This window comes from Sorex fumeus, unplaced genomic scaffold (assembly GCF_029834395.1).
Source record: "Sorex fumeus unplaced genomic scaffold, SorFum_2.1 ptg000003l, whole genome shotgun sequence".
In the NCBI taxonomy this organism is placed as follows: Eukaryota; Metazoa; Chordata; class Mammalia; order Eulipotyphla; family Soricidae; genus Sorex; species Sorex fumeus.
The window spans coordinates 18,076,256-18,103,991 of record NW_026606060.1 but is presented as its reverse complement, the minus strand read 5'-3'; the positions used below and the strand labels follow the sequence as shown (position 1 = coordinate 18,103,991).

The window sequence follows — 27,736 nt, the reverse complement described above, 5'->3', positions numbered from 1 at the left end:
GCTCAGAATTTCATAACATTGCAGGGCAGTGCACGAAAGGAAGCAAAGACCAAGGCCTGCTGGAGAAGGGCTGTCTAACAGGAAATAATTACCCTTGTAAAGCTGGGACCCTAATTTACCCTCAAGTTATGGGAGAGCTAGAAATCCTCCTCAGAGGATGAACACACAAACACACTCTCCCCCCCCTTCCCCTGGCACAACAAAACAAACACTGAGGTGTTATAACCACAAACTATCCCAGTTGTCTTATTCTTAAATGGATCTAATTCAGAATACCAAATGGTTCCCCAAACCTTGGAACAAGAATTTCTGGGAGCTGGAGAGACAGTACAGCAGTAGGTGCTTGCCTTGCATGTGGCCAACCCAGGTTCAATCCCCAGCATCCCATGTGGTCCCAAGTGATGCCAGGAGAGATCCCTGAGCAAAGAGCCAGGAGTAAACCCCAAGCACCACCAAGTGTGGCACCAAGGCCATTAAAAAACAAAACAAAACAAAACAAAACAAAAACAAGAGGGGCTGGAGCAATAGCACAGCGGGTAGGGCGCTTGCCTTGCACACGGCCAACCCGGGTTTGATTCCCAGCATCCCATATGGTCCCCTGAACACCACCAGGACTGATTCTTGAGTGCAAAGCCAAAAGTAACCCCTGAGCATCGCCGGGTGTGACCCAAAAAGAAAAAAGGAAAAAAAAAAACAAACAAGAGATTTTTAATGTCCCTGACCCACTTTCTAATTTAAAATGCTAAAGTAGCATTACCATAAAGCAAAAGTAAGCTTCCAAGGTATTAGAGTTCATATACAATACACAAATCACCACCAAAAGAAGTAGCAGAAACATAAAGCAAAATCAGACTACTGAAGAATTTACATCAGAATCGTACATCAAACAGTACACAATAAACACAACAGGAATCAGGGATGTGGCTCAGTGGCTAAGCGCATACCCTCCTGCATGGGTGGTGGGGAGGAGGGGAGAGAGGAGGAGAAAAGATTTCTAACAAAAATAAACCCCCTCCCTTTTAATACACAGGACTAAGAATTAACTATTTTAAGAAAGTTTGCTAAATATCAAATCCAACATATGCGTTGAGTGATAGTACGGCAGTGGGTGGTGCTTGTCTCGCATGTGGCTGACTGGAGTTGGTTCTCTGGCACCCCATACAGGTCTCCTGAGCCCCACTCAAGTGTTCCCAGAACCAGGAATAAGCCCTGAGCACCTCCAGGTGTGGCCCCTCCCCGACCCCAACAAAAGAAATTCCAATTTAGATCCAAGAGGAAGAACAAAGGGTGGAGCACATGCTTCACATGCTGCAGACCCACCCAGGTTCCATTCCCAACACCACAGGTTTGGGCCTGAGCACTGCTGAGTGTGATCCCTGCCCCCCCCCGACCCCCTCAACCCCACAATAAATCACACTCAAATTCAATTTAGTGACCTATTATGATTTTCTTCACACCTCCCAAAGGAAGTCTGCTTTACTAAAATTTACTCTTTGATTCTACTTTCAGAACACAGTCAAATTTATAGGGAAAAAGGCTTAAAATAGTGATTACTAGGGGTTGGGAAGAAGGGAGACTAGTATGAACTGCTTAATGACTATGGAATTTCAGTTTGGGATGCTGGGAAATCTTCTGGAGAGAGTTTTGCTGGTTGCACAACAATGTAAATATTCTTAATGCTTCTGAGTTATATGTACCACGTGATGTTTTATGCCATTTGCAGTATTTACAGCCATCTATAAATAGCTGCATAAAGGCAAAAATGCAATGGAAGACTAATGTGTAAGGGCTTTAAAAATAAAAACACTAGGTTTACAGACTAGAATGTTCAACATAATGCTGATACTTCTCGAATTTAGTCATAGATTCAATACAATACCTAATCAAAACCACCCCCCCCCCCCCACACACACACATCTCTGATGGAACATGGTAAGCTTACTCAAACTTTTATGCAAGTTCCAAATGGCCAAGAACTGCCAAAGAAAAACAAGAGGAAGGAATCTGCTGAAAATGTCAGTAGTAATAATAACTGGGAATGAGCACACTGGGTAAAGGGATTTTCTTGATAACATTTCAGTATCAATACTGCAAACTTCAATGCCCAAAAGGAGACGGGGAAGGAGGGAGAGAGGGAAGGAGGAAGGGAGAGGGAGGGAGGGAAGGAGAGAGAGAGGGAGGGAAGAAGAGGGAGGGAGGGAAGAAGAGGGAGGGAGGGAGGGGAGGGAGGGAGAGAGAAGAAAAGCGGGCAGGCAGGGGTGGGGGGTGATGGGAGGGAACCTGGGGACACTGGTGGAGGGATGGACGTTGGAACACTGTATGACTGAAGTCCAATCATTAACAGCTTTGTAAGGGTCTATTTCACAGTGATTCAATAAAGAAGTTTAAAAAAAATGTCAGTAGTTCTATAGAGTGACTAAGATGGTATGGTACTGATAGAACGTCACACAACCTAACCAACAGAACAGGGTGGCAAAGACCAGAGAAAGATGCACATAACTGAAATTTTATGACATCAATATCACTAGTGAGTAGCAGGGAAAGGAGAGCGATGACAAGATGATGCCAGGACAGTGATTACCTATTTATGGAGAAAATAATAGTGTCACCTCCCCAGATCCCATACACATATTCCAAGTGATTTAAAGACCAACACAAAAGGAAAACCGAGGTCTCTATAGAAGGTAATATAGGAAATGCATTTATGAGGTAAGCAGGAAGCTATTTCTAAAATCTTGCATGCACATGCAAAAGGTCCAGTGCTCAGGTCTGGGAATGCAGAGCCGTTTGGGCCGATCAGCTAGGGGCTACCGGAGCCACCCCAGAGGCAGAGCTCAGAAGTTAGCAGTCCTGGCCGTGCTCAGGGGACTATATGGGATGCAAGGGACCAAACCAGGGTCGGCCTCATACAAGGTAAACACCCTACGTGCTGTATTACTGCTCCGGCCTCACCAGTGGCTTTTATGAAAGAGGGTGGAAGTGATGTCAGAACTCACCTACAACCAAACAGTTGGGGTTCAGTAACTTTAAGTCCTTTAAGAAACCTTGTGCTTATGAATTACCTTTTTTTAAAATGAATTAACTATTTTTGATGGAAACGTTTTTCTTTTTTCTTTATTTTTTTTTAGAGGGGCACACCCTGCAGTACTCAGGGGATCACATATGATACTGAGAATTGAACCTAAGTCAGCCACACAAAGGCGAGTGCCCTACTTGCTATACTATCACTCTGGCCTCTGGAATAATTTCTAAAATGATGTTTTTTAAAAAAAGGTTTTTGGGTCACATCAGGAGATGCTCAGATGTTACTCCTTGCTCTGCACTCAGGAATTACTCCTGGCATATTTGGGGGACCATATGGGATGTTGGGGACTGAACTCAGGTCCACCACCTGCAAGGCAAGTGCCTTATCCTTGCATTACTGGCTGTACTATCACTTTGGACCCTAAAAATGTATGTTTTTTACATACATTTTAAAAACACTGAATGACATTTAACAACTTTCATGATTCAAGGTCATTATTTCAAACACAAATATAACACTGTTACACCATCAACCATTAAGTTAGATAAGTGCTCTACAAGGTTACTTCTATCAGAATCACTTTATAAGTAACCACCTTGCACAAAGTATAATGAAATTAAAATAGACAAATTCACTTTACAATATAGTCTATAAAATGACAAGCAGCTATAGAGAAAGCTCAATTCCTTTAATAAGGCAACTAACAAAACTGGCTCCTTTAGTGTCAACTACAGATAATCTATAGTTCTTATCTATATATTATTAGGCCGTTGCTTCACAGTCTCTTGGTTAACAACTGTAGTTCTGGGACCAAAGAGACAGAAGAACGAGTTGGGGGTACTTTCCTTGTATGTTGTCAACCCAGATTTGATCCCTGGCACCCAAGCCCAGTAGGGGTGATCCCTGAGCACAGATCCAACAGTAAGCCTGAGCACCGCCAAATGTCCACCCCCCAAAAAGAGGAGGGGGGAAAATGATAAAAGTAGGTAGGGGAGAGGGACTAACAAGCATGTGTTTCTTACAAAGGAAAATAAAATAGGTAAGCATGATGTTCCAGAGCCTGGGAGATAGCTGAAATGGCCAAAGGGCACGTCTTGTGCGTGGAATTCCTAGTTCAACCCCTAACACTGCATACAACCCCTGAAAATACTTAGTAGGAATCAGCAGGATTCTTCAGTAACAGCCCAGGGAAGTTTAGCTGCAGCTGAATATAGCAAATGTGGAATTACTGGGAAACGGGGCTTCGCTAACAATTTTACAAGTAAAAAACCCAAAATGTAATGACTTTCATATGTACTTGCAGTTCAGTTTGGTTGCTTTTGCTTTTAAAAACAAAACAATACACACTGAACAGAAACTACCGGTTTTTTAGAGATACGCCCTCCCCCGACCCAGGCAGGCCTGTGATGCAAGGCAGAGAGCTCCAGCCCTCCCCAAACACATGCTCTTAGAGAAGGTAGTCATTTTATGAAAATCTTGAGGGATTATGTGAGATTTTGCAGAAATGTGTAAATACTAGTCAAAACAAACAAAACACTGAAACTTAAAACTAGACCAGGGTGGAATATGAAAAAGTAAAACACTTAGAAAGTTTAAACAGGACCGGAAGAGATAGGCAGCTAAGATACTCGCCCTGCTAGGGGCCAAGCAGGGCCATCCCTGGAAGCCGTGTGGTCTCCAGGGCACCACCAGGAGTGATCCTTGAGCAGCTGTGGGTGTGGCCCAAGCACTCACTCCCCTCAAAAAAGGGTTAAATCTGACAGATGATCCCACGGTTTATCTCCATCCAGCAATGCGCCACTAGCAACCACTCAAGAGTCTGCATGAGCTAGAGACCTCTTCCCCACGGCCGCCGCTTTCCCAGAGGAGTAAACTCAGGTATGGCGGGCGTATGAGCACACTTCTCCGAGGCGCAGTCAGTGACTGAGTGGCAAACCGGTCATTAAAATGATGGGTTACCTGCAAAGCATGATGACAACAGATCTTCCCCCCACCCAGAAGTAAATGTCCTTATGACTTTTTTCCCTTCAACTTCTGATTTTCTCACAGACCTAATTTTTTTTTACAGACTTACAAACCTTCAAACATGATTATGTTTCAGTCATATAAAGTTAGAGTAACCATCCCTCCGCCATCAATGTTCCCAACACCCCCCCCCAGGCACATTCCTTCTTAGTCTCTCTCTCTCTCTCTCTCCCCCCCCCCTTCCTCCATCCCTCCCCCCCCTGGCATATTATGGCTTGCAATACAGTATTAAGTGGTCATCATGTTTGGTCCATAATCTATTTTCAGTACGCATCTACCATCCCAAGTGAGCCCTCCAAGCATCATTCACTTAGTGGTCCCTTCTCTATCCCAACATGTGAGGCCGGCTCCCAAACCGTGGAGCAAACTTCCTGCCCTTTATCTCTACTATCCTTAGGTGTTAGTCTCCTATTATGTTAGCTTATATTCCACAAATGAGTGCAGTCCTTCTATGTCTGTCCCTCTCCTTCTGACTATTTTAATTAGCATAATACTCTCCACGTCCATCCACTTATAAGCAAATTTCATGATTTCATCCTTTTAACAGCTGCATAGCATTCCACTGTGTAGATATACCAAAGTTTCTTTAACCAGTCATCTGTTCTCAGGAACTCAAGTTTTTCCCAAATTCTCACAGACCTAATTTTAATGATGGCATATCTTTTTTCAAAGGAATCCCTGAGATCAAGGAGTTACTTTTGGGGGAGGTGGAGTGGTTGGTTTAGGCCACAGCTGGCAGTGCTCGGAATTGAAGCTGCCCCCCTGGCATGCTGACAGACACTCTTCTGTTTGTGCTACCTCTATAAACTCAGACAATACTTTCCAGACAGATTTTTATATTTATACCCAGAAGTTGGCTGAAAATCAAACACAACTCTACCTCAAGTCACTATGTGGTGAATTTTTCTGGAGCATTTTTCCTGGACATTTGGAAAATCCATGCTCTGTATCTGTGAGGTTCCCAAATTTATTTGGCCCATTGCCCCCTTTCCAGAAACAAAATTACTCAGCAACCTCCCAATTGCTACCAACGTTATTACTATTACTGCCTGCTCACCACCCCCACCCCAACATTCCAGCACCCCCTGGTAATTAGCACATCTCATTCTGGGTATATTGCCTACATAAAAATCAATGTTTTAAAAACATTACCACTTCCTTTAAAAATTTTAATATGCTAGAAACGTGCAGCCAATCCTTCATATCACAGCAGAGTATTAATGATTCTCAAACAGGTAATTTCCCTCTATGGATCTTTTTAAACACAAGGGAAAATGGAGCACATAGTAAACTGCTTCAGACATGCTAAATGACAATCACATAATGAAACAGAAGACTGCTCCACTCAAAACACTTAACGATATTAAATTCCCACATAGTGTGAAAGGATACACACCCAGACTTTTTGAAATTCACGTGTATCCGCAAACCCTTATTTATTTCTGTCAGCTGCAAACAAAAAAGAAATAATTTGCATGTGTGAGGCCTGGACTCAATCCCCAGTGCCCCAAGACGACAGGGACTAAGGCACCGGCCCTGCATGCAGCTGACCTGATTCTATCTGACACCCCAAGATCCTGAGAATCAGGAGGCCCAGGTGCTGTTGGGTTGTGTGTGGGTAATTGCTAGCACTGTGGGACTCAAACCGCTTCCAATCCTCAGACCCTCACACTGAACTTCTGGGCTGCCAAGAATGGGCACTGTCCAGGTCTGTTAAAGCACTGCCTGGGACAAGTCACGCTCCACCCCCCAAAAAACCCCAAAGCCAAAAAAACAAGAACAAGAGGAACAAACTCCTCATTCAATCTCAATTTATAAGGTAGCATGAAAGATGTAACACAATGGTAGGTTTTACGTTGAAGATGAAGTAGTTTAGATTATGAAAAATAAAAGTTATTAAACTATATATTTTGATCTGGAGAGAATACGCTCACCAAGAACTCATTCTAGATGAGGCTGGAGTGATAAGAACAGGGGGTTTGGTGTTTGCCTTGCGCACGGCTGACTGGAGTTCAATCCTCAGCATCCCTTGCGCTCCCCTGAGCCTGCCAGAACGATCCCTAGTGCAGAGGCAGAAGTCTTGAGCACCGCTGTGTGTGGCCAAAAACCAAAAATAAAGTAATTGATTCAATGACCTAAAACAGGGTCCTAGAATCAGGAACTCTAGGGAACCATCTACTCTACACTGAACTACATCCCTGACCACTAAAACTACATGGGGTTGAAACAAATCTCAGAATCCAATGGCTTTTGGCAAAAATGCGTCCGGATCCCGCAGTAGGTTACTGTCGTCAGGCCATTCCAGGGGGGAAAGGGTGCTGTCCCTCCGCCTGCTCCCCCAAGGCGGCTCGGTGGCCGCCATCCTCCAAAGGCCATTGGACACAGTCAGGTTTGGGCCCTCAGTGATGAGACACACGGGGCCTCACAGGATGAGGGTGGAGCCGGCCCTTTCCTCCCCGTTCCAACGAGACCCCGAGTCACTGCCCACGAATGGCCTTTCTGGCTCCTGATAAAGCTGCTTAATGGTCATGATCCAAGACACTCAGGAACAAATCTCGGAATCCAGCAGGTTTTGGCAGAAATCCCTCCAGATTTAAATGTTAAAATTTTGGAATTTCAAAATCGCGCGGTCACTGCTTCAGCCACACGACATCATATGTTATACATATGATGTCTAGAAAATACATACATTTCCAGCAATAGAAAACAAATTGTCTTCTGTTGCCTTTTCAGCAGATCTGAGTGTTGGGGTAAAATCCCAAATAATAATGGTAGGTCTGGTGTTAAAATACTAAATGTAATCAAAGTAGAGAGAGAGAGTAATATGGAAATCATCTGCCCCACAGGTAGGGGGAGGGTGTAGGATGGGGTTTTTGGGGTGGAGAATGGGCACTGGTGAAGGTAGGGGTGTTTCACTGTATGGCCAAGACTTAAGCCCAAAAGCTCTGTAACTGCTCTCACGGTGATTCAATAAGTAAAATTATAAAAAATGAAAAAAAAAAAACCAAGTAAGGTGGAGTCCATGCCCAATTCAATCAGCTAATCAGTAGCTGAATAAATAGCAGTACTCCTACATGAAAAAACAAACAAACAAAAAACCCACTACATGGGGTTGAGGTGGAGGCAGAACTGCATTCTGCATCTCATACTGTTTCCCAAGTACAATATATGATCTGATCTTGTTAGACTGCTCACAGGAAAAGTGAAAACCATACTACTCGGCACTGACAACAGGGTCAAAGACTGTTTATAACGCCTAACCAGCAAAAAATGCTTTAACCAGTAAAGACAAAAACAGTAAACACTTCTTGCCTGCAAAGACAAACAGCCAATATCCATAAGAGAGAAGAACATAACTTCCAACAAATAATAATGATATACAATTTTTTTCCATGATAAACAATTAAAGGGTGTACCTCACTTGGGACTTCTTGGTAAACTGTTCAATACTTTCATTAGTTTAATACCTTAAAACTGATTTTCTGCACTGTTGGGAAGGAAAAAAAAAGCTAGAAATCTTTAATGTGGCACAAGATTAATCAGGAGGGAGAAGAAAACATACCATTTTGTTTTAATGTTATTTATTTAACAGTATTGAGTTAGAAATTCTTGTACATACATTTGTAATAAATTCCTACTCAAGTAAGTCACATGATCGTTCTTTCTATTGTACTGTAAAAGAGCTATTCCTGATCAATATTAGGAAACAATTTTGAATGAAGATTCTTTTTCTGTTTTTGTTTGGGGGTGACACCCAGCAGTGCTCTGAGCTTATTCCTGGATCTGAATTCAGGGTTCACTCCTGGCAGGGCACAGGGGACCATATGGGGTGCTGGGGATTGAATACAGACATCTTACCCACTGTACTATTGCTCCAGCCCCATGAACATTTTTTTCACTAAACAAAAACTCAGAGCACCTATAATACTGGAGTGACAGCACAGCAGGTAGGGTGTTTGCCTTGCACAGGGAAGATCTGGGTTCAACTCCCAGCATCCCATATGGTCCCCCAAGCACAGCCGAGTAATTCCTGAGTGAAGAGCCAGGAGTAGCCCCTGTGCAATGCCGGGTGTGACTCAAAAAGAATAAATAAATAAAAATAGCCTCAGTGTTTTAATGAGGAATAAAAATTAAAGCAATTAAAATACAGCATGGAGAATGAGGAGCAGGACTATGGGAGCACATCAACATATGACAATGAAAGAGAATCTGTTGGGAGGATACGACAGAACCTGACAGTTAAACTCACCGGAATACGCAAGTTAAACATTTCCTTAGGAAACTTTCCTTCAAAACACAAAACTCTATCTTCAGGATTTATCCTATGTTCCCCACTACAGACAACTCTGCTCTCAAAATTCTGAATTGTCTCAGACAAGAATTAAGTTATTTCCTACTCTTTTACATGCCAACCAATTATAAGATATCTAACAGGTTCAAGTATCCTACCTTCACTGTTACAATATTTTCTTTTAATCTGTCCCACCTGTCACTGATTTTAACCTAAAGAGACCTATATCAGATGCAGAAAGGAATAATTACATATACAGAGAATGCACTTTCACCAGACAGTTTTATGTCTGAATAGGAAACATACCACCCCATTTCTAGGTGTCAGTGTATGAGGGGCATCTTTGGGAGATTTTCTTTGAGTACATGTCTCTCTGCTGAAAGTGAATGATACAGAGCCCAGGCGAAGAAACGGACTAAGCACAAAGACAAATGAAGGACAAAGAAAAAGAAGAAGAAACAGTGCTTGTGTAGAGTGAAGTATACCTCTAGGAAATCAACTTAATAACTGACAGATAAAATCCTAAACTAAATTTTTTTTTGACTTTTTGGGTCACACCTGGCGATGCACAGGGGTTACTCCTGGCTCTGTACTCAGGAGTTACTCTGAGTACAGTACTCTGGCAGTGCTCAGAGGAGTTACTCTGAGTACTGTACTCTGGCAGTGCTCAGAGGACCATATGGGATGCTGGGAGTTGAACCCAGATCGAACCCAGGTCGGCCACGTGCAAGGCAAACGCCCTACCCGCTGTGCTATCTCTCCAGCCCCCTAAACTAAATTTTTAAGAAATGGCTTTAATATTTCTATTTCTTCTTCACTCCGTTTGTAAACATTTTCAGACATCATTTTGAACAAAATGGTTCTAGTAAGGGATCATACAGGATCACATCTTGTTCAACCAGGTGTCAACAGCGACACGATCAACATACAAAAAAGTGGTTTTTCCACTAAAAACAATACAGCAATAATTCCAGCCTAGAATAATTCAAGAGCAAGCTTTAAGAACCTGTAACTTTGTCAGCAAGAATTCTGTCTGGGTACAATGAAACTGCTTAAAAGGTTTTTTACTTTCCTTACCAAATAAAGGATAAGGCAGGCATAAGGTAACTTGTCTATATTGCAAGGCTATCACAGGCACAAAACATTAATTTCTCTTCCCTTCCTTCACATTTCAAGGACCTATGAAGTAAAGCAGAGGGCTGGTAGTTCTGTGGAGCAGAGAAGCCGCTCCACGCCTGTCCTTCTACTCCGCTCTGCAAAGGCTGGTCAAGGAGGTGGTTCTCAGTCAGGATGTTGGAAGGAAGCATCTGGTGATGTATGGAAACATTTGTTAGGGGGGTGGGTGGGGTGGAGAGGACTAGTGTCAAGTGGGTAGACACACCAAGGATGCTACTAAACATCCTACAACGCAAGAGGCACCTGGCACAAAATGTCAATGGTGCCAAGGCTGAGAAATTGTAATTGAACCATAGTCTACAAATGTGATGGTTTAAACTTCCTTGGCAGCTCATTTACACGTCAATGGCAGATCCTAAGCAGTGGCGGGGAGCACCATGAAATCCTGTGGTTCGGCCCTGGCACACGGTGGGACAGTCATTTGTGCTTTTTCCTGTAGCCTGTATGACTATACTGCATGGCCCGCAAATGATATAAATATCAAATGGCTCTGGCAGAGAAAAGGCTCCCCAGCCCTTGCTTAGAGGGAGCGAAAACATTCCTGCTCCAACAGCAGAGGGGCGCCAGCACCAGCTTCTGGCATTTTCACTGCTTGTCAGCTGCACTGCACACAAAAGGTCAAGTACCAACTGTGCAGAGATCGAGTGAGGTGCTAACTCCTAAATCTAATAACTCCTCTTTTTCCGTGTATAAGGACAAAAAAGTCTTCCATTTGAAGGGTCAATGTAGTAGTAACTAGCATTAAAATGCTTTTTCGAACTGGAGAGGTATCACAGTGGTAAGGCACTAACCTTGCATGTGGCTTGAACACAGCTAGGAGTTAAGCCCTGAGCACTGCCAGGTATGGCCCCAAAACAAATATAAAAATTAAAAATAAACAAACAACTGAGAGCACTGCAGATTCAGCAGCAATGAATGCAAGTGATATCCATAACTTGTTTTCTAAACATTGTCCTTCACTAAGAGGAACCACTAAGGGAAATGTTTCCAGGGTCAGGACAAGTAATAACAATCCCCAGAACAAAGATGAATATACATTTCTTAAAAGACAGCTTGGGGGCTGGAGAGATAGCACAGCAGGTAGGGTATTTGCCTTGCATGCGGCCGACCCGGGTTTGATTCCCAGCATCCCATATAGTCCCCTGAGCACAACCAGGTGTGACCCAAAAAGCTAAATAAATAAAAATAAAAAATAAAGTGAAGCCCTCTTTAAAAAAAAAAAAGAGAGAGCTTGAAGAGCTTCCCATTGACACAATCTGGGACAAATTGAGAATACCAAAATAAATCAAATAACAGACTGAATAGCAAATAATTGGTCATAAAAAGTGACAGGTTGGGGTTGGAGCAGGGTGATTACCTTGCACGTGGCCGATCCAGGTTCAATTCCTGGCATGCCATATGGTCCCCCAAGCACTAAGAGAGGTAATTCCTGAGTGCAATCACTGGGTTATGACCCCAAACAAACAGAAAACAACAATAACAACAACAAAAAAGTGATCCCCGACCGCAGAGTCAGTAGTAAGCCCTATTTACTGGGTGTGCTTCCCCCAAAAGTGAATTTATAAATCACTGAATAACATAAATTCATGTACCTATACCAATGAAGATGAAAATAGGAAAATGCTTTCCTTGACTCTAGCTTACAATCCCGTTCCTACTTTACCAGTGCCGCACCTCACACACGAAAGCCACCATCCACATGAGACTACTTAAATAAAATTTGTTAAAGTAAAATTTAAAACTTGGCATTAGCCACATCTCAAATGCGGTTAGCGAGAGGGTGAAAACTAGAGGACTGCATTTTAGAGTTATATTTCCTGATGATAAAGATTGGAATACACAGTAAAGTATCATTCTTTTCCTTGGACCCCCCCACAAAAAATAAAAGGCAAACTTTATCAAACATTATGTATTTTTCTTTCCTTTTTGAGCCACACCCTAGAATGGCTCAGGACTTGCTCCTGGTGGTGCTCAGGGAACCATTCGTGGTTCTGGGGATTGAACCCAGGTTGGGCTTGTGCAAGACAAGCACCTTTCCTGCTGTACTCGCTCTTTCTGGTCCTGGGATATTTTTTAAAGCTATTTACTTCTTAAAAGACACTATAAGGTGCTAAAGAGAATATTTGGGTTAAGATGTTTTCCTTGTATCCTGCAAAACCAGGTTCAACTCCCAGCACTGAATATGGCTCTCCAATCCCCACCAGGGGGTCACTGGTAAGCTCAGGACCAGAACTAGACCCCCACCTCCAAATTATAAGGATATTTTATAGTTTAATCATTTTTTTTTGGACACCTGGTGATGCCCAGGGGTATGCCAGGGATCGAACGCTGGTCGGCTGCATGCAAAGCAAACACACAACCCTCTTGTACTATCGCTCCCGCTCCTAATCACCTCTTAGTGATAGTAATGGTTCAGGGTATTACAAGCTAAACCGGGAACCAAAACTGGGGGAAGAAGGTGAGAGCAGGAGCACATTGTAAATTTTAGTCTATAAAGTTAAATATTCATCCAGTTATAAAGAAACAAAATGTTGAGTAACGAATGCTTAAATACAATGGAAACGAAGACATGAGAACTGGTATCAGTAGGTAACAAGGCAACAAGGCAGGGGTGTGGGGGCCTGGGGAGAGGACGGGAGGGGGCAAGCACTGCAGGGGAGGGAGAGGGAAACATTCAATCAGGAGGAGGTGCTGGAAGGTGAAGCTTTATGTATGAAACCCTATCAGCAACAGTACTGGAAACCAGAGTGCAAAAACTTACCCAAAAAAGGGCCTCTCACAGGGGCAGACTGGTGGGTGGGAGGCAATGGGGTGCCCCCATCTATGCCCCTGCCCCCATGCGTGGAGGGAAGTGGATACTGGTAAAGGGATCAGTGCTGAAACACTGCATGCCTGAAACCCAATCATAAGTAACTACATAAATTCACTGTGATTAAATAAAAAAAAAGACATTCTGACCAATAGGTGGGGAGAAATATTTCCAATAAACTGAAGGATTCCTTTAAAAAAAGAAAAATCAAGATCAACAGGGAAAAGACCAAAAAAAAAAAATGAGAAATGACATATGGGTAGCCTTTATTGAAGTATGTCATTCAAATGCCTCTGGAAGATGTCTAAAGCCCTCCAATATTTCCAATGGCTCACTAAAGGATTCATGAAACTCTTTGTTTTTGGGTCATATCCAGAGGTGCTCAGGGCTGACTCCTGGCAGTGCTGAGGGATCAATAAGGGGTGCCAGGGACTAAACCTGGGTCAGTGTGTGCAAAGCAAACGCTTTACCCACTGTACTATCTTTCCAGCCCCTCATAAAAATCTTAAAGTAGAAAGTTCATAAAAAAGTAAATAACAACCCTATATCCACAAGCTTCATTCTTAGGAACTAGTGACGTTCCACCTACCAGAACTTCTCCCACAAACTTCAATAGTGCATTCTCTCTCTCTCTCTCTCTCCCTCTCTCTCTCTCTCTCTCTCTCTGCAAGAGTTCTTAGGTACCATAAAAATCAGCAAGCAAGTAAGAATGAATACAGGCCTTCTCAAGCTAAGAACATTTTTTTTTTTTAATTTATTGAATCACTGTGGGAAAGGTTACAAAGCTTTCAGGTTTAGGTTTCAGTCGTGCAAATATCAAACACATTTCCCTTTACCAATACTTATTTTTTACCATGAAGAACCCCAATAAAACCCCACCCCCCACCCGTCCCCGTCCCTGTGAGGCAGATGAATTCTAGTTAACACTCTATCTGCTTTGATTAGATTCACTGTTTCAATAAAAGATTCACCACTATTATTTAGAGTTTACCCCCCCCCCCAATCAGACATGCTGAAAAAGTATTGTGAAGTGATTTGCTTTCTACAGCTGGGTTCAAGAATTAAATGTTGGTTTTGGATTTCTGCTATTTTACTTATTGACCCTGGAAGTATTTCTACTGAAAGTCAGATAGTTAAGAAATTGGTTTCTGTGTTCTGGAATCGTGGCCGTGCTGGAGAGCCGCTCGTGGGGGGCAACTGGTGGCCTCGGTAGGGCGTGAAGGACGGACCGGAACGCCCCCCCCTTCCCATGAGGTTTTAGTCACCCCCACACCCCCGGCTCATACCTGCTGTTCACAAGGCTCCCATGCGGCCGCCATCTTTCTTTCCAAAGAGGAAAGGGCGAATGGGGCAACACCCTTTCCCCTCCGGACAGACATGATGGCCTGGATTAACGCATAGTCCTTTCACTTTTCTGCTCCAAGCTGCTGGGTTCTGCATTAAGTCCTTGTGCTTCTGGGGCTGTGGCCGTGCTGGAGACCCGCTCGTGGGGGGCAACTGGTGACCTCGGTAGGGCATGAAGGTGACCTCGGTAGGGCGTGAAGGACGGACCTGAAGGACGGACCTGAACGCTGCCCTTCCCATGAGGTTTTAGCTAAGAACATTTTTGAACTTCCTCACATAGTTACATACTTGCTACATCTTCACATCACTTGCTCACTTATCTCAAAGCATGGTTAGGTCCTGATTTGACCCTATTCCATACTAATTTCCACTGGTAATTTACAAAATGACTTGTGCATAAAAAATGGATACTCTGACAATAAAAATTCAAAAAGAGAATGAGTATGCCAAAGTATCAAGAGAGTCATATAGTCTCAGGTTAAGTCACAGCACAGTGGGTAGGCTGTTTGCCTTGAACCCAGGTTCCATCCCTGAACCCCTACTGTACCCTAAACTCTGCCAGGAGTGATCTCTGAGCTCAGAGCCAGGAGTAAGACCTGAACATAGCAGGATGTGGCCCCAAAACCATTAAATAAGTAAAAAGAAAGAGATTCATATAGTCTTGCCTTTGTATTAATGTTCAAATGTATTCAACAATGTTTAGAAGCTTTTGGATGAATAAATCAGCTTTAGTTATCAGCTCAAAACTGGATGCAGTTGCAAACAAAGAATAAACACTTCTAGGTTTCATTAACAGGTATAGAAGATACATTGTTAATATTTGCATAACATTTTGCTCTTCTCAGACCATCTGAGAAGGACTTATTTCTAAGCCTCCGGTTTAAAATGGGAAGGGAAGAGGGGCAGTGTGAAGTCCGCTGAATTAAGGCAAGCCTGTACTTACCTTCCCCAGAGTCTCAGAGAAGTTACACGTAGAGTCAGGGTACCTCCCGCCCAGTGAAGAAAGGGTTCCCAGCAGAAGGCCAAGGGGAACACCCCAACACACTGGGGATATGCTCATTCACAACAGCCCACCGCCAAACAGATGACGAGCTGAGAAGAGCTCCGCTCCAGGCCTGCTGGGCAGAGTGATCCAGGGCCCAGGGGCTCTCCAGACATCCAACAGGATCCCTGGCACTGCCCATCTGCCCAGTCCCAACAACACTGGGTGCAGGCTTGGGGGTGATCTCTCATCACTGGGGAGGCAAGAGTGCTAATTTGTAGCAGTCAGAGCTCCCCTTTCTCCCATCTGCTTGCACACCCCCAGCAAAGCACTCCATAGACCCCCAGGGGCCCCCACTGCCAGCTCCTGGTCTTGCTCTGTCACCAGCGAGGTCCAAGGTCCAGCCTGAGCATGGGTTTCCCCACCATGACCAGGTGTGCATGATTAAGGCAGCCTACAGGCTGCTTAGCAATGGTGACCTCACGCCCCTGGCTGCTGCCCATGTCCACTGTACTTTTACTCAGAGGACAGTCTTAACCCCTGGTCACTATACTGGCCCACACAAGCTCAGTCCCATAGCAGCGGTCAGGTACTGAGGCTGAATTATGGAGTCACTCCAGAAAAGCTAGGTCTTGTTCCAGAGCCAGGTCACTGCCCAGGCTGCACCCTCAGCCCCCAGGTCATTTCACAGGGAACTCTTCTAACACTACACTTTATAAGTAATACTACTTTTATTTTTCTATCTTCATGATATTTCTTACATCAAGTGGAGACTATTTCATATTTCATTTTTTACTTCTAGCTATCACACTAAAATTTTATTGGTTTTCTAGTTATTTGCATATATTTCAACTCTTTCATTTTTCTATACTCTTTACACTTCTTTCTCTCCTTTTTCTTATTTATTTGGGTCATACCCAGTTTAGCCCAAGGCTTACTCCCAGTTCTGTGCTCAGAGATCACTCCTGGGGGTACTCACGGGTCTGCAGAATGCAAGGCAAGCATCTTAACTCCTGTCTACTACATCTCTAACCCTATTATCTTGTTTCTTTTAAATCCAAATATATTTACTAGTAAGTATAGATACTCAACTACTTCACTAACATCTAAAATGGTAGATACTGTAATTACTATATGATTATCAAGAGAATATTAAACTTCTGTTATAAGATGAGACTCTGTCTGTCTGTCTGTCTCAAATGACAAGGTGTTCCAGCCCCGTAGGGGGGCATCTTCAGCTGTGGTCTCCAAAACAAAGCAGGAAAGAGAGTACCACAGTTAAGATGTTTGCAACCTTGAATGTGAGCAACCTCAGTGTAATCCCCAGCACAGCACATAAAAGACCAAGACAGGGGTTGGAGCAATAGTACAGGGGGTAGAGCATTTGCACGGCACGCGGCTGATCCAGGTTCAATTCCCAGCATCCCATATGGTCCCCCGAACACCACCAGGAGAGATTCCTGAGTGCAGCACCAGAAGTAACCCTTGAGCATCACTGGGTGTGAGCCCCCCTCCAAAAAAAACCTGCCTTGTATATTTGAGGTGCTGGGCTAAATTCCTGGCACCACATAGTGTGTCCCCCCCCACCCCCTTCCCCAAGTATCTCGTGGAGTAGCTCCAGAGCATTATGTCAGGAGCAGCTCTCCCCCAACACTGCTGGGCAGGGGAGGCAGAAAGAAAACCAAAAACCCCATGTATCTAAGTTACAGTCAAACAAGCTTGCAGGACACTGTTCAGGTATCCCCCTAAGAACCGACAGTGTCTTCCATTCTCTCTCAGGTTGTTCTCAGTCTTCACACTCTGATGTTTTCCACCCATATCACGTTCTCTAAAGCACATGCGTTCACCTTCTCACTTCGTACACATAAACCTTCAAATCATTCCTCAATTTCTTTTCTTGTCTTAATAGCAAGTAAACAAATATGGGCAGGGAACAGCTACAATGGAATAAATACTATGCAGCTGTCAGGAAAAATGAAGTCATGAAATTTGCCTATAAATGGATGGACACAGAGAGTCTCATGCTGAGTGAAATGAGTCAGAAGGAAAGGGACAGATATAAAATGAATGCATTCATTTGTGGTATATAAAAATATATACAGCAGAAGAATAAAATCCATGGCCAGGGTAAATAGGGGTTAGGAGAACTGGTCAATGGCTGGGAACTAACCACAAGTGTGTGTAGGGCTGAGGATAGGTAAGACAGAAGAGGCCAGTATGACAATAATAGCTTAACAGCTGGGAATGATCATGCTGGAAAGATCTGAGGGTTAAAAGGAGGTAAGGTGGGGCTGGAGAGATAGCACAGCGGGTAGGGCGTTTGCCTTGCACGCGGCTGACCTGGGTTCGATTCCCAGCATCCCATATGGTCTCCTGAGCACCGCCAGGAGTAACTCCTGAGTGCAAAGCCAGGAGTAACCCCTGTGCATCACTGGGTGTGACCCAAAAAAGCAAAAAGGAGTTAAGGAACATTCTTGATAATCTTTCAGTATCAATACTGCAAACCATAATGCCCAAAAAGGCAGAGGAGGGGAGAGAGAGAGAAGAAAAGCAGAAAAACGTCTGCCACAGAGGCAGGTGGGGGGTGGGAGGTGCGGAAGGGAGGAGGGGTGATGGGAGGGAACCTGGGGTCATTGGTGCTGGGAAAGGTACACTGGTGGAGGGATGGGTGGTGGAACACAGTCTGACTGAAATCCAGTCATGAACAGCTTATCTCACAATGATTCAATAAAAAAATTTTTTAAAAAAATATGGGTAGAGCAAAGGTAGAAAAAATATAGGCAGAGCAAAGGCAGAAAAAAAAAGATGAAAATTTGGGGTTGGAGATAGTTTCAGCACTTGCCTTGCACAGGCCTAACCTGGATTTAATCTCCAGCATCATATATGGTTCCCTTGAGTCGCCAGGAGTGATCCCTGAGCATAGCTAGGAACAGGCCCCGAGCACTACCAGATGTGACCCCAAGGACCGAGCATATGCTCTTCATTCCAGATGCCAGGGTTTTATGTACAGCACAGCATGGGCCCCTCAGCACAAGGGGGAGCCACCCACTCACCCCAAATTCCAGAGTCAGCACAGCCCCTGAACACTTCTGCTTGCAGTCCAAAAGAAACAAAGAGAGAGAGAAGAGAAGGAGAAAGAAAATCTTTGGGGGCTGGGTGTGGGGGAATGGGTAAAATGTGGCTGGGATAAGTCTCACTCACAAAGAAAAAGAGTTTGATTTGGGTATGATCCCTGGCACCACATATGGTCTCCTGAGCCCATCAGGAGTGGTGCCTGAGTGTAGAGTCAGGAGTAAGCCCCAAGGACAACCAGATACAGTGACACCCCCGTCCCCCCACTGACTCAAAGGTTAAAATCCCGAGAGTGGCAGTAATCAGGAAGAAATAAGCAATTCTTTTGGGTGGGTGTGTGCTGGTGGAAGTGAAATATAAATTGTTAAATGAGAAAAAATAAGTTATGCCCTTATCCTAAGATCCAGCAACATATAATCAGTATCACTAAATTACCTTATTCTATTAATTTTTGAGAGTCTCAGGTTTCTGAGGTATAAGATAATATTAACAAAAAGTGACACTGGGGCAGGAGATAGTTTGGTGGAGCAAAAAGTACAGGAACCCCAGTCCCATCTACCGCACTGCTTGGTCCTCCTCCTCCCCAAAGTCATTGGCGTAGTCCTTGCTCTAGCACTGATGGTCCCTATAAAAGAGAGGTTTTTCATCTCTTACCTTCAAATGTTTATAATGGTCATTTAATTTCTGTCCTAAACACTGACCTGAGTCTTAAAGATGGTTATATTACTTTCAAAAGGGAATTTTGAAATTTTGGTTATCACTACAAATATCTTGGTATTTGGAAGGTCAATAAGTAACTAGGATTCTAGAAGTCTGCAACATGATGGACAACGTTATACAATGAAGGACTTTCCAACTTTTCACAAGACTTTCAAACACGTCAATAGAAAACCCTCTTCGTAATTATATTTAAACTTAGAATTGCCTCAGTTTTACAAAGACGCTCATTCTTGGGGGAAGCAGGTGGGAGTGGAATATGGCTATGCTCAGGGCGGATTCCTGGCTCTGTGCGCACTACCAGAGAGGGTGAGGGGACTGACCATGTGTGGTGCTGGTGAATGAATTCAGGTCGGGTGTGTTCCAGGCAAGCTAACCTCTTTACTATCACTCCAGCTGAAACGATCTTTTTTCATAATTTCAACACACACTGAAATCATCAGTATTAACAACTGCTTGGGTAAACTCTATATAAATGGACATCAAGAGTTTAAAAAGAAATTTTAGGGGGCTGGAGTGATAGCACAGCTGGAGTGCCTTGCACACGGCCGACCCGGATTCGATTCCCAGCATCCCATATGGTCCCCCGAGCACGACCAGGAGTAATTCCTGCGTGCAGAGCCAGGAGTAACCCCTATGCATTGCCGGGTGTGAACCAAAAATGCAAAATAAATAAATAAATAAAAAGAAACTGTAGGGCCAGAGCAATGGTTCAGAGGGTAGGGAGTTTGCTTGCATGTGGCTGACCTGGGTTTGACCCCTGGCACCCCAGATGGTCTCCTGAGCACTGCCCAGAGTAAATGCAGAATGCAGAGCCAGGAGTGAGCCCTGAGCACTGCCAGGTGTGGGCTTAGAAAGGAAAAAAAAGAGAAAGAAACTGTAGGACCAGAGAAAGAGAGCTCAACAGGCTGGAACTCATGCTTCACAGCAGGAGGCCTGGATCAGTGCCCAGCACAGGGTACCCCCAAGATCCAATATTGCTGGGAATAGCCCTGCTTGGTGTATCCCCCAAACCAAACCAAAAAGCAAGGGGTCTGAACAATAGTGCAGCAGGCAGGGTGTTTGCCTTGCACACTGATGACCTGGGCTCGATCCCTGGCACTCCATAAGGTCCCTGGAGCCTGCCATGACTGATTCCAGAGTGTAGAGCCAGGAGTAAGCCTGAGCACTAATAGGTTTGGCCAAAGGGGAGGGGAGGGAAGGGAGAAAGAATAAACCCACCCAGTAGAGCTTAGAGGAAGAGCCCAGTGTCTGAACTGTAAACACCCCGTCATAAGTTCAAATACCCAGTGTCCTATATATGCCAAGTATGATCCTGGCAGCTCTGGCTATTTATGATCCGTGGCATCACAAACAATTTCTGGCCACATTTACAATCAGGTATCAGCAAGCACCACAAAATGGGGTGTAATCCCCAATGAGCGCTACAACTAAAAATATCTGCAAACACCATGGCTAGGAAGTGCAACCTCGAGTAAGCGTTAAGTCTGAGGCTCCGCGCCAGGTGTGCATGCAAACCTGGTCATCACAGCTATCAAAATGGCAACAAAGAAGAGAAGAGGGCATTGTAAGGAGGAACATAAAAATAATCTTAAAAATAATAGCGCGGGGGCCGGAGCAACAGTATAGCAGGCAGGGCACTTGCCTTGTATGCAGCCAACTCAGGTTTGTTCCCTGGCATCCCATATGGTCCCTGGGCAATGCCAGGAGTAACTCCTGAGTGCAGAGCCAGGAGTATAACCCCTGTGCATCACTGGGTGTGACCCCAAAAAGAAAAAAAGTAGCACTGATGGCAATGTTGCTGAGTTTTATTTGAACTGTGAAAACACCATGTCTATAATAGATACACATTTGATAAATGTGTTAAATGATTCTAGGGCTGTACAGACAGTACAGCAGTAATGAAAAGGTATGTTAAAATAACAATAAAATGCAAGCCAGAATGCGGGAAATATCTTAAACAATAGTTTCCTCAACAAACAGCATTTCAGAAGAGGGAATGTTTATATATTAAGAGATTTTAAAGGATATAATAAATGTCACATGCAGGCCTTGTTTGGATCCTGTTTTCTCTGGGAAACCCAGAGGGAACTCAGGAGCCATTCAGACACTCAGCCAAATGGAGTCAAGAATTCTATGCTAGGGTCCAAGAGATGTGCTTCTGCTTGGTCCAGCAGTGCCTTGGGCTCCGGGTGCACCATGGCTGAGTGTGCAAGAAGTACAACTGAAATATGCAAGCACCACAAGGCATGTATGTCACCCCCAAGCAACACCAACAATGTTGACGAAGGGAAAGTGGGGAAAAGAAGAGAATGAAAATTTGGGAAAACCTTCCAAAAGGGAAGGAATAGAAAATTGGCATAGTGGCTGGAGTGATAGCACAGAGGGCAGGGCGTTTGCCTTGCATGCAGCTGACCTGGGTTTGATTCCCAGCATCCCGTATGGTCCCCTGAGCACCGCCAGGAGTAACTCCTGTGCATGGCCGGGGGTGACCCAAAAAACAAAACAAAACGAAACAAAAAGAAAGAAAGAAAGAAAGAAAGAAAGAAAGAAAGAAAGAAAGAAAAGGAAAGAAAATTGGCATAAAAAGGCAAAAGGCTGATGTAATGAAGTTACAGAGAAGAACAATGGAGTTTAATAATCTCAGTCAACAGAACAAAATTTTAGAACAGAAAAAGTTCAAAGCACTAGAGCACATGCTTTGCATGCAGAAAGCCTGGGTTCAATTCCTCACCTCATATCCCCTGAACACTGCTGGGAGCAAGCCCTGAGCACATGAAAGCCCTGAGCACATGAAAGCACATGAAAGCTCCACTAGTCGTGGTGGGTGTGACCCCCAAACCAAAGACAGATTACGTCCTGGAAGTCCTCTGTCCTCCTTTCCTCCACACCTTAAGTCTATCTACCTCTTTGGAAAAGAAGGCAGTGCTGGGGAGAGAACCGAGCACCCCTTTCACATGATGCACATACCTTACCACTGAGCTAAAACTCCGGTCCCTGTCCTGTCTAGGTTTACAATGGACCAACACTGTGAGGTATTCGGTCCATCCACTCTGTCCAGGAGAACAATGACTATCTTTGTCTGATACAACTTACTGAAAGACACTGTGTTAGTGTCTCCTATGTGTGGTCCAGGTACATCAGACAGACGCTAATCATGATTCGGCCTTTATCTGAGCAAAACTGTTCTTTGCACTGCTCAATCCTCGCTTGTGTTTTCCTACCTTAATCTTCCTTACTACATACTCATTTCTGCATATTCTGTTGGTGTGGAGTATCCATCTGCTTCTACTCTATCCAGACAAGTTCGTTCTCCCCAAAGTTTGCTCAAAATCCTTCCCCTTACCTTCACGTGAAAACCTTGATTCATGTCAGAAAACAGTATGTACAACTCTCACTGTCCTACAATTGCAAATAGGTAAATAGGTAAGAAACTCTGTACCTTCATACTCTTTACTTCCCCCATTTGAATATAAATCCTTGCAGGTACTGACCATATTTTATAAAGAAACATTTCTTTTATAGTTCTGGCACTCAATATGCATAGTAGACTATTTTCCAATGCTTACATATACCAAGTACTCGCTATTCTAAATGTTTTCTATATAATAACCTTATGTGCTATATAATGACCATTTCAGGACATGATGCAAAATGATAAACAGACACGTGACCACGTGAACCAAAGGCAGCTTGACTCCAAAGTCCCATTGCTAAATTCACTTATTCAGCACCACAGGAAAAACTTTAAAAAGGGGAAATTCTTTTTGTTCTTTTTGTTTTGGGGCCGCACCTAATGACTGTGGCTCCTGGGGAACTGCTGCTGACCAAGAGCTCGGAGAAACACTTGGTGCCAGGGACTGAACTCAGGGCTCCTGTGTGCAAAACAGGTGTTTCAAACTTTGAGATAATAAAGTCTGGCCCTCAAGAGTATCTACAAGTTAAACTCTTCTCTGAGCATGCCAGTTTAAGTCACTCCATCTCTGTTATGTATAGTACAAAATGGTTGCAGTGAATAGTGGGATCCACAGTCTAGTGTCACCTGTGATCTAAGCAGTATAACTTGGTCTTCTAAACCTCAATTTTATCTGGGGGCGGGGGGGGGGGGTCAAGATTGTTGATTTCCTTTTAGTCTAAAGGCCCATTATTCTATCTTCCTCTTGATTTTATTGGAGTTGAACTAAAATAAACTAAGTCATTATCCAGATGCCAACTGGCCTAATTCCCATCCTAAATTCTCCTGGCATGTGTGGGTATCACTGCAGACTGCCACGAGAGACACAGTGAGCCTTTACCTTCGTGCCTCCTCTTTCCTGCTACTTTGGTGGCAAAAATAAGGTTTGTTGGCCCCCAAAAGACATTTATCTAACAAAAGGTTTTAAGAATTCAAGCCACAATAAAATAATTAGAACGTGTCTGTAAGAATCCCAAACACTTGCGGAACAAGTATGTATTCATACTCATTCAACCAAATGAACTCATTCATTTATCCAAATGACCTCTTAAAATTGCTCCACTTGAAAACATAGCTTAAATTGACCTCCATCCTCAAAAATGCTACTCCTTGGTCTGGGCGTGCGGCTCTATTGTAGAGGCATGCCTTGCATGTGTGAGACCCTGGCAGCCTGTTACAGGGCAGTGAGAGAGTGACTTGTTTTCATATCAGAAAGTCCTGAAACTCTAGCACTAGCACTAGAACTATCCTCCCATTGTTCATTGATTTGCTCGAGTGGGCCCAGTAACGTCTCCATTGTGAGACTTGTTGTTACCGTGTTTGGCATATCGAATACGTCAATCACGGGTAGCTTGCCAGGCCTTGCCGTGAGGGCAAGATACTCTCGGTAGCTTGCCAGACTCTCTGAGAGGGGCGGAGGAATCGAACTCGGGTAAGCCAGGTTGGTCGCGTGCAAGGCAAACGCCCTACCCATTGTGCTATCACTCCAGCCCCCTGAATCTCTTAAGTTCAAATAACGGAAGTCAAATGCCTCGCCATAACTGGCTCTGGTCTAGCCCCACCTCAATTTTTCTGTTTTCTTTGCCCTGCCAGCTCTAATCACCTTCCTGTCAATCAACCTACTTTATTCTAATTCTTTGGCTTTTTATATTGGATCAATTCTCTGCTTGGGAGGAGTCACCTTCTCTGAAAGTCATTTCACTTTTGACTACTCTTCCTAAATTGGCCACCTGGACCTCTTCTTTTCCTTCTCTGAGATCAATCCTATTCCCTCTGTTTGTATATTCAGAGTATTTACCACTGTGCCAGAAAGACAGCTCCAGGCGGGAGTGTATGCTTGCATCCTCTGGCACCACTGGGAACAACCCAAGAAGACCCAAGAGTAGCTCCTGAGCACCACCAAGGGTGATCCCAATATTCCCCCACCAGAACACGTTTTACATATTCCAAAGAGCCTTTCAATTCCAAGAACCACACATGCAGCAGTCCCTAGACAAACAACAGAAAACAAGTCCAAAGTATTTATCACTAATCAAAATCATGCTGCTTCTTTACTGTTCCAATTTTAATACCTGAATTTTATATACTTTGTATTTATAGATAGTCAATATCTACATTATTTGCAAATTATTCAATATCTCTATTTTAGAGACTTAAAGGTACTAATTTTTCTGGTGTAGTATCTGTTGGACCCTGCAAGGTGCTCGAGATACCTTTAGCTGTCATCTCTTCTTCCCTTCAGAGTTACTTCTTTAAGGAATGTCTCTAATTTTTTGTGATCATTCAGAATTTTACTACACTATGATCTGGGCTTGAAGCTGCTCCTTTGAAACTGCTATTTAAGTTCCACAACCTTAATAGCCCAGTCCACAAATACTCATTCCTTTTTTTTTTTTTTGCTGTTTGCCAGAAAAAATGACTATATCCTCCTTCCTTTATAAGTTTTGATATGCTCTCCTGTTGTTTCTCCTGGTTCTCCTTACACCCCAGACTACTCCCAGTCAACCTGCAGCTTTGTTAATGAGAGGTGTTCCTGAAGGATTTAATGGGCAGTTTTTCTCATTTCCTCAACCCAGGTGTTCTCACCATCACAGAGCAATCAACTTTACAACTGTAGATTCAATCTTACCTGATCCCTTACTCCTGAAACCCAGACTCACATGTTTAGTTCCCCCCGGACAACACCCCCTGGATGTCCTATTAGTACCCAACATGCTAAACACAAAAGTCACTTCTCTTTTCCTTTCTTCCCACTTTCTTCTTCAAAGTATGTTTTTCTGACTCATGTATGCATACTGATAAAAAGAGCGGCTCAATAAAATCAAACGGAAACCTTGAGTATTTCTAGACTTTTGTTCTTTCACTATTTCAATGCTAAATCAAATACCAAACAAGTCCCCTATTTATCCCCAATTATCTTCTCAGCAACTTAGGTAAAGGTAAAGGTAAAGGTAAAGGCCCTCCCGTTGATCATCGATTTGCTCGAGCGGGCCCAGTAACGTCTCCATTGGAGACTTTGTTGTTACTGTGTCTGGCATATCGAATACATCACGGGTGGCTTGCCAGGCTCTGCCGTGCGGGCGAGATACTCTCGGTAGCTTGCTGGGCTCTCCGAGAGGGGCAGAGGAATTGAACTCAGGTCGGCCATGTTGGCTGCGTGCAAGGCAAACGCCCTACCGCTGTGCTATCGCTCCAGCCTCAGCAACTTATCTTGTGATAAAAACTTAATCTATTTCCCTCCTCCCTGTAAATCCATTCTTCTGAGCACATCTTTCTGAAACACAAAATATGGGCATTCTGAGCTGGACATAATACAGTGGGGAAGGCGCCTGTCCAGAATGCAGCTGACTTGGGATTGATCCCCCACGACCCTATTTAGTCCCCTGACCACCGCCCATGAGTGATTCCTGAGCAAAGCCATGTATGACTGCAAGACAAAAGGAGAAAAGGGGCACTTCCTGGCCCCTGGATTACAATTTCCTTAAGTCCCCAGAGACTCAATGGATGGCTCGGTGACAGATCTTGCAGGCCTAATGCTGGAAGTTCCTGGTATCTCTGGTACCATGTCACGTGCCTGACATGGTTCTGATGGCACTGTCACTGAGACTCCCCAATGCGATAAGCAAGTGTGTGATCTCTGCTACCTCATAACCACGTCATCACAGCAATCACCACTAAAGGGTGGGGTGGGGAAGACAGCTGAGCAGAGAGCGCAAAGAGCTGGACCACATGCCTTGCATACTTTAATTTGGGGGCCACACCCTAAGCTGCCAAGGGACAGAACTCAGGTTTCCACAAAACATGCCTCATGGACGAACTAGCCCTTTCAACTATGTCCTGGCACCCACCTTGCATACTTGAAGCTCTGAATTTGATTCCCAGCATCACATGACCTTTAGCCTGAGCTACACCGGTGTGACCACGGTGGCTCTTGAGTTATCACTGAAGAGACCAAAGGGGGTAAAATGCTTAAAGCGGAGGAGGCTTACAAAACCTCTCCCCGCTCTGGCTCTCCTGGCATCAGTCTCCCTCATTGCCACCTTTCTGTTCCAGTGATGAGTATCTTATCGTTTCCTGTCAGAGAAAAAAATATTTTCTATTCACAGTTCTGTGGGATGTTCTCTCTCACACCATACATCTGGCAATCCATCAACTAACTACAGGCTCAAATCAAATGCATGACTTCTTTGGAATTTTCATCATGAATGTATCATGAATGGAGGAGATGCTCTTTCATTAAACTGTGGGGGGGAAGGGGGGATTGGGCCACACCAATGATGCTCAGGGCTTATTCCTGTCTCTGTGCTCAGAGATCACCCCTAACAGGCTTGGGATCAAATGGGGTGATGCCCCCATTAAATCTTTTATTTATTTATTTATTTTCTTTTTGGGTCACACCCGGCGATGCACAGGGGTTACTCCTGGCTCTGCACTCAGGAATTACCCCTGGCAGTGCTCAGGGGACCATATGGGATGCTGGGAATCGAAGCTGGGTCAGCTGCGTGCAAGGCAAATGCCCTCCCCGCTGGGCTATTGCTGCAGCCCCCCCCCCCCCATTAAATCTTTTAAGTAGCACTCTGTAGCACTGTCCTCCCACTGTTCATCAATTTGCTTGAGCGGGCCCAGTAATGTCTCCATTGTGATACGTTATTTTGGCATATTGAGTATGTCACTGGTAGCTTGCCAGGATTGTCATGCAGGCGAGATACTCTCAGTAGCTTGCTGGGCTTTCCGAGGGGGACGGAGAAATCAAACTGGGGTTGGCCAGGTTGGCTGTGTGCAAGGCAAACGCCCTACCTGCTGTGCTATCGCTCTAGCCCAAATCTTTTAAGTATAAATAT

The 27,736-nt window shown here is 44.1% G+C and overlaps 1 protein-coding gene across 2 annotated transcripts in view; it reads right to left on the bottom strand.

The window, feature by feature from the left end:
- Positions 1-27,736, bottom strand: part of KCMF1 (potassium channel modulatory factor 1) — a 78,765-nt gene that overhangs the window by 29,513 nt on the left and 21,516 nt on the right. The gene's annotated exons all lie outside the window — the stretch shown is intronic.